At 36.1% G+C, this 8,395-nt stretch overlaps 1 pseudogene; it reads right to left on the bottom strand.

Moving 5' to 3' along the window:
- Positions 1-2,404: 2,404 nt before the first annotated feature.
- LOC100617927 (olfactory receptor 508-like) lies at positions 2,405-3,191 on the bottom strand (annotated as a pseudogene).
- Positions 3,192-8,395: the final 5,204 nt, after the last annotated feature.

The following is an 8,395-nucleotide window of genomic DNA, read 5'->3' as shown; positions in this document are numbered from 1 at the left end:
CTACTAGAGAAACTCATCCTAGTCGAACTGACCCACAGGTACAAAATTCAACTAGAGGCCTATTTCCTCTAAGAGAAGTACCTGAAATAGGATGGAATGGGGATGTGGTGACTTTAAGACACAAGATACCATTTACTCCCCAAGAAATAAATGAATTTACACAAAATGTTCCCACATGTGAACAAAAGATCCCTTTCTAGTAACAAAAAAATTGACAGACATATTTTTTTCAGTATAATCCATCTTAGAAGGAAATTGAAAACTTGCTAGAGGCTTTTTTTAACTGAACGTGAGAAAAATAAAATAATTGCTCATGTCAACAAAACCTGGGGGCATAATGCAGCACATTGGCCATCTCAAGATCCTGAATGGGACTATAATGATTCTGAGGATCTTTTACAATTATACCATTGTAGAGAGGCTATCCTAACAGCAATGAGGGAATGTGCAAACAGTACAGATAAGTGGACAGGATTTGAAAATATTAAGCAGAATGAGGAAGAAACACCCTCCAGATTCATGGATAGAATAATCAAGTTTGGGGGTAGATACCTGGATTTTGACCTATCTAAAGAAAATAGCTTAAGAACAATTAGAAAGCACTTGGTCACTAACTCTTGCAAAGTGATTAGAGATTATTTTAGAACACATTGCCTAAGATGGCTAGAAATGGACCTTGAAGAATTGTGGAAAACAGCTTTATATGCTTTAAAGGGAAACAAAGAAAAGAGGAAGAGAATAACGATATCATAGAAACAATTTTAAAAATTGACATTTTTAACAGATAAGATTGGAAAACTGGAAAGAGGGCATGGTACTCAACCAATGGCACTTGCCCCCTCCAGGAATCTAATTATCGCTTTGTTACCTGCCAATTCCGTGAGAAGAAGGGCCACAGAATGGCAGAGTGTAGAACTTTACTCAAGGTACTCAGAAGGAATCTGCAGTTTAATAACAACTACAGAAGTGATAATTATAGAAATGACTCTAATAATGATAATGGAAACAATAATTTTAGGAATGATAACTATAGGAATAAATATTGGGAAAATGATAACTCAAACCAAATGACTCCACAACAATATAACTTAAGTGGTGCTCGTCCAAAAAATACTCAGAGTGCTAATGCCTTCATGGGGGTGTCCTTCAGGGGGGTGTCCAAGGAACATCCCAAACACAATGAAGGTGTCCGGGGTGGGGGTGGGGCACAGGAATCAGAGGACACAACCTTTGATTTTCCGGACCCTGATGTCCTACTACCCGTTGTCCCTATCCACTAACCCCCCAAGCTAATGAACCCCATGTTACTTTAAAGATGGGTAACACCTATTATGATTGTCTTTTAGACACTGGAGCTTCCTGGTCTGAATTAAAGAGAACACCTGATTTACATTGTTATTCTGTTGCCTCAGAGAATGTAATGGGCGTGTCAGAAATACCCCAAAGAGTTAAAAGGCTTTCCCCAAGAATGGTGTCTGTAGGGCCCCTGGAAGTACAACATTCCTTCCTTTAGATGCCCGATTCCCCTCTAAACTTGCTGGGGAGGGACCTTCTATACAAACTCAGAGCCACAATAACTTGCTCCCCAGATGGTTCCTTATCATTGGAAGTACCAGAGGAATCTTTAAACTTACTCCCAGTAATTCTCTCAGAGAGCCAGGAGGGAAAAGAGCATCCCACTTTTACAATACCTGAAGATATACCAGAGTCTCTTTGGGCCACATCTTCTTCCTATGTAGCTTACTTAAGTCAGCTGTTCCTGTGCAGATAAAAACTAAATCTAGCCCACCTCCTTCCATTCCTCAGTATCCCCTCTCAAAAGAGGCAATTGAGGGAATTACCCCAGTAATTAACTCATTAATTGATCAGGGAATAATAATCCCTTGTAAATCTGAATACAACACTCCCATCCTGCCCATTAAAAAAACAAAAAGAGGGCCCAATGGCAAACACCTCTATATATTTGTACAGGATTTGAGGGCTGTGAACAATCACGTTATAAAGAGACACTCCGTAGTTTCCAAAACCAATACTATTATTTCATCTATTCCTAGCACAGCTACATACTTTACAGTAGTAGACTTGTGCTCAACCTTTTTTTCCATACACATACATGAGAACTCCAGGCATATCTTTGCTTTCACCTGGCAGGGCCATAAGTACTCCTGGAGAACATTGTAAGCATTTTCAGATCTTTGCAAAATAAAGTGAAATTCATATATTTAACCCATCACAACGAAAACGTTCCTTTTCTAAATCCTATTTATTGATACAAATTTATATCAGTAGAATATTGGATCCTTAAAGGCCAATAATGGTTAATTTTTGTACTTGTATTCACTAAAAATACCCAGTGCCTGGGACACAGTATGTACCTAATTAAAATGTGTTGGAGTAAGTAGATTTCAGAAAGAAAGGTGTTTATTACTCATCAGTTTCTCATGGCTCCTTTCACTTCATGGTTCCTTAGACTATAGATCAGGGGGTTCAACATGGGAATCATTACAGTATAGAAAACAGAGATCACTTTATTTTCATCTGTTCTATAGGTGGATTGAGGCATCATATAAATGAATGTAAGGGTCAACATGTAAGGTGAACAGAAAGTTTTAGATCTCCCCTCAGTAGAGTTTATCTTCAGGACAGAGAAGAGGATATATATATATATATATATATATATATATATATATATATATATATATATATATATATATAAGATTTTGATAATTAATACTGTATTCATCATTACTGGCCCAGCAAAGACAGCTGGAAAGATTTAAGCAAGATCATCATGGTAAGAGGAAAGCTTTAAAACTGATGAATAATCATAGAAGAAATGATTGATCTCATTGGGTCCACAGAAGGACTGATTCAATAAGCAACCAGTGAAGGTCCAAGCAGTCACAAAATCACATAGGTAGGAGGCAATGAGTAACAGAGAGCAGACTTCAGTAGACATGTTGGTGGAATAGAGAAAAGGGGCTACAGATGGCCATATATCTATCATAGGCCATCACAGACAGCAGAAAACATTCAGTGGTCCCAAAGGTGGCACCACAGAACATCTGGGCTACACAGCCTCCCAGAGGGATTGAGGTTTTGTCAGCAAGGAAGTTTCTGAGCATAACAGGTGTGACAGATGAGGAATATGCAGTGCCCACAAAAGCCAAGTGGCTTAGAAAAAGAAACATTGGAGTGTGAAGTTGGGAGCTATTTCTAATCAAGATAATTATGGTAAGGTTACCAATGAGTGTAACAGCATATACACCTAGAAATATTATGAACAGAATAACACAAAAGTTTGGATCATCTGTTAACCCCAAAAGAATGAATTCAGTCACAGCAGTGCCATTATTGCCAGATATGTGTCTTGGTAAGAAGTACCTATTAGACAGAAAAAATGAAGGTTAAAATGCAATACTAGACTAAAAGTTGAATATATCTATTGAGTTATCCAATAAACATCTACTGACCATTTTCTGTATGCCTATGCTCATCTTATTTCTATACTTTGCTCCTCTGTACCATGACAGTGGGCCTATAAGCAAGGCAGAAATGAATACATTTATTTTCTCCAGATTTTTCCCATAAATCAACAGTGCACAACAGTACAGTTATTGTCAGACATCTTTCTTGGAAAGAGTGCCTATTAAATAGAAGGAAAGAAAATTAAAATAAAATACAATACAAAGATTTGGATATGTCTATTAGATATAGATATGTCTTTCATTTGACATATTCAGTATATATTCACTGACAACATCCTACATGCCCATCCCACTATCACATTCCCATACTTTGCCTATATGTTCCATGGCAGAGTGCCTATAAGCAAAGCAGAGATTAACAAAATTTGTATCCCCAAATTTTTCGCTGTGACTCAACAATACTATGTGATCTTGCCATTTTGCCATTGTGACACTGAATAAAAGTCTGTAAAAATGAAGAGGATAATTTACTTCCCCCACAGAAACATTTCCTAGACAGATAGAGCCTTTATCCAAATGAAAGATGTGTTATGCCAACTAGCCAGCAACATCTTTTAATGTCTTCCAAAAAATTAGAGTCTGCTTTGTGAATTGTAACTGCAAAAATGTGGGTTTCAAGACTGTGAATTGCCAAAACTGTAAAGGTTTCGGCCAACCTGTAAAGATAATCTTTAGTGTCTTGATTCTGATTTAAATCAAAAATAAGTGGTCACCATGGGAAAATTCCCAAATATGAAAATACCCAAGTTAGCTGGGTTTTATGGAGATTTTAATTAATACAAATGAAGAAAATTAAAGAGAGAGTGAGAGAGAAAGAGAAAAATAGTAGAAAGGGCCTAGGCCAAATGGCCTAGGCCTGAGCCTTAAGAGAGAGCAAGTCAGTCTTTATCACTCACCACAAAATCATCTTCAAGCTGGGTTCTTTCACTCAAACTGAAATTTGCTTCCAAACTGAATTCAAATTGTAACTGAATTCAATTGCCCTGAACTTGTTCCTTCGCTTCCTTGAAAAGAGATTTTTCTCTTATGTCACCTCCCCTAAATTTTCACATCTACCAACCACAGTAGACATTTTTTCCCAGGATTTCCCATTCTTAGTTCTCATCTTCTTTTTTTCTTACCTCTCTTGGTATATTATATCCTCTGAGAAATTCACATCTCTTTTGCTAAGCTTGCCTTTTGTAAGTTGCTTGACCTTTTAATGATTAATTTAACCGTTATAGGTACTTAGCACCCTTTTGTATTAGATCTAAAAATAGACCACCTACCTTAGGGTTTTTGCTTCACTATAAGTATGAGTTGGGGACTTTTTCATTGTTCAATCAGGAGTTTACAACTTTATCTTTCCCTAAGGCACTGTCTGAGCAGGGTGGAGTAACTTTAAAGTTCTCAATACATCCCTGACCAAGTACTTCCATTGTTAAAAATGGGGAATAGCTTAATCAAATCTTCTAAGGTAGAGTCTGAGCAGTTTTAAGATTCACAGAATGATCCCTGACTCCTCAAAGGATTGCCTTCCACAACTAAAAATGTTATCCATCTCATGATAATTGACCATGAGAAAGGCCTGGTTTCTGAGATGACACTTGTGCTCTAAAATCACAAAAGAGAATTAGGGTATCTGGATTCTAATCTTGTATTTTCCTCCTATAGTTGGACATTATTGCAAAGGGCATCATTAGGCTACATATAACGTGATGTCTATTTTTCACCCATCTTTCATCTGTGGCTCCAAGAAGCTACAGGATGTAGAGCAGCCACCATAAAACCATGTGATCAAAGAAGTTAAATCAAGATTTAGGATAATTAACAGATCTAAAACCTATCAGTGAATTAGGGAAATATTTGTGACAAGTTTATGAAAACTTCTCTGAGGGAATGGGCAGGTGAAAACAATTTATAGTAAAGGAAATGAAGGCAGATGAACCTGGCATTTTAGCACGCTTAAAGCATGGTCAGACATTGAAGAAGCCGCAGTCATCTGCTCCATCCCTGGCCATCACCAGTTGTCCCAACTTTTATCTTGTCACTGAACTTGTGATGACTCTATAAGAATGACTTTGACAATTTTGTGTAGCTCTGCCTCATTTAAATTCAATTCATGCTTTAGTCAAGACCTTACCCTGTGATGCCATTGGTCAACTTTGAAGCAAAGGAAAAATAACATTGCTACTGCCTGTCTGACCTTTTATTTTCAGCTTCCTTTGTCAGATATGATAATCTCTTGGAAGTCTCCTAACCATTCTCATGTCCCAATCCTATTTTATGCTTTTTATTTTTCTATACATACACAATGAACTGATTAGCTTTCACAAATCTCATTAATATCTCCATTCAGATGGCTTCCAAGTTTATATATCTAACCCTGAACTCCAATCCACATAACACCAATAGTTTGACATTTGAACCTAGATGTCCCAAAGACATTTCAAACCCAAATCAAGACCAAAAGAGTACGTAATTTATCCCATCCCTTCAACAAAAAACCTCTTATCTCCATAGTTTCTTATTTCTATTGAAGGTCCCATTAACCTGATAGACAACCTGGTTAGCAGTCCTGGAGCTGACCTTTAACTTTCTCTCTATCTTTACCTGTCCATCTATTCGAATGGCAAATATTACAATTTATACATCTGTGAAATATGTCACATCTCCTCTACATCTATTCACACAAGCATCAGGCTAATTCAGATTTGTATCTCTTCTCACTTGGATTAGAGAAAAAAATCTCTTAATTAGAAGCCTAGGTTCTTCTCCCTCTAAACTGTCCTCTAAAAAAACTTACAAAAATGATCTTTCTAAAACCCACAGTTGACCATAAGTTGACCAAATCACTTGCCTACTCCAGCATGAACACATCTTTTATTGTCTTGAGGACAAAATAATAATACTGAAGCTTCATATTTGCACTCCTGCATCATCTGACACCAGTATCCCACTTTAAGCTTATTTCATTTTACCCTCAGTTATATATATATTCTATATTCTACCTAAATTGGCCTGCTTTATATACTCTAGACTTCTAAATTCATCTCTCTCTCTCTCTCTCTCTCTCTCTCTCTCTCTCTCTCTCTCTCTCTCTCTCTCTCTCTCTCTCTCTCTCTCTCTCTCTCTCTCTCTCTCTCTCTCTCTCTCCCCCCCCCACAGGTCATTCTTCTTGTTCCAAACACACTATTTTATCTCTGTGTCTTAAAATCTCAAGCTTCCTTTTTTTGTCTCAGGAAGCCTAGTCTCTAAAACTCTTGACTCTCCTCAATTTGTATTTACTTATCTGTTTAAGTATTTTATTCCTTCCCCTCTCTCTGAGATTAAGCTCTTTTTCTTTTCATCTTTTCTTTGTATCACAAGCACCTAGGAGATTACCTCATGCACGGTGGGCATATAATGCTATTAGATGAATGGAAGCTAACCATACATTTTTTTAAAAACTCAAGTCTCATTTCTATTGGTAACAATCATAATAATCACAGAATTCATATACTAACAGCTCAGTGCCTCAATTAGATTTCATAAATTACTTTCCTCTCACAATTTATAGAGAAAAATATTTTATTCCTTCTTTTACAGATGAAGTAACTACAGATCACAGGGGTTTGATGACTTACCTACAAATCACAGCCATAGCAATTAAGAAACATATCTTAATTTCAAACCAAGATCTCTGGACTTCAAGTACAATTCTTTGTACATTGTATCAACCAATTAAATATATCAGTGGAATTCCTCCAGCTAAATCCTCAGTCCATGAATGAGGAGAAAAAGTAATAAATGGAAAAAAAATGAACCTATGTGTTCACAGAGACCTTTACCTATTATGAAACAAGGTTCTATCAGGTACTTACTGTTTGTAATGATGTTTCAGGACATACAATTTGGCCTGTGATAAACTGAAATTACTTACTAGCCTATTCTAATATTGTTCCATGAATATACCTCAATTCTAAATCTCTGATTTAAGATGGAACTATAAGGACTTGGAACAAGGAGATCCAAATCAATAATGGAACTTATTCTTGTAAAATTTAAAAAAAGATGCATGAAAGCTCCCTATAAAACTAAAATCAATATAAAATCTAACATGAGAAGAGGAATAGACAGGTGTCCCTGAAATGAGTTATAAATAAAAAATCAGATACATTTTAATTGCAAAACCAAGAAAAACAGAGGTACCTATTGATGCAAAAAGATAACTTTAGACTCTAAGAAATTATCTTTGCAATCGCAGCATGATATTTATGTTGTATTTAGTGGCATTTCAGATATACTCTCTTGAGTACCTTAACCCTAAATGTAGCTTTCATCATTAAAACACGAATTAAAATCTATTGGGATTAAGAAAATTATAAACATATAGATGAGTTGTCTAAGGATTTCTAGAAATTCTCAGCGGGCTTCATTTATTTTCACTTTCTCTTTGTTTGTTCATGATTTTATAAAATGAAATCCAGATTGGATGGCAAAATAACCAAACTAGTAAGTATGATCTGACATAGACACTCTCAAAAATTGTTCAGATGTCAACATATGGGAATTATGGTTGTGACAACATTCAGTAGGTATGAAAATTGTATTAAACAGTTTCATTTTGATCAGGCCATTAATCATAGTTCCGAGATAGATAGATAGATAGATAGATAGATAGATAGATAGATAGATAATATGTGTGTGAGTGTGTGTATTTACACTTGAGGCTGATAGACCATCTATAAAACTCAGATTAGTAGAAACCCCAGGACCTAGAACAAACTTACTATTCACAGTGAGGAGAGATATCCAAGTGTGGAAGTAGTATTGACAATTTCTTCAAAACTTCTGATAAAATTTTTCTGCAATATTAATTTTTTTTGCCCTTGGGCACAAAGATGGTGGCCAGCCAATGAGAATTTATTGAGCCTTTCTATATACTT

This window comes from Monodelphis domestica, chromosome 6, assembly GCF_027887165.1.
Source record: "Monodelphis domestica isolate mMonDom1 chromosome 6, mMonDom1.pri, whole genome shotgun sequence".
In the NCBI taxonomy this organism is placed as follows: domain Eukaryota; kingdom Metazoa; phylum Chordata; class Mammalia; order Didelphimorphia; family Didelphidae; genus Monodelphis; species Monodelphis domestica.
Note: the sequence above shows the minus strand (reverse complement) of the source record. Positions and strands in the feature narration are given on the sequence as shown.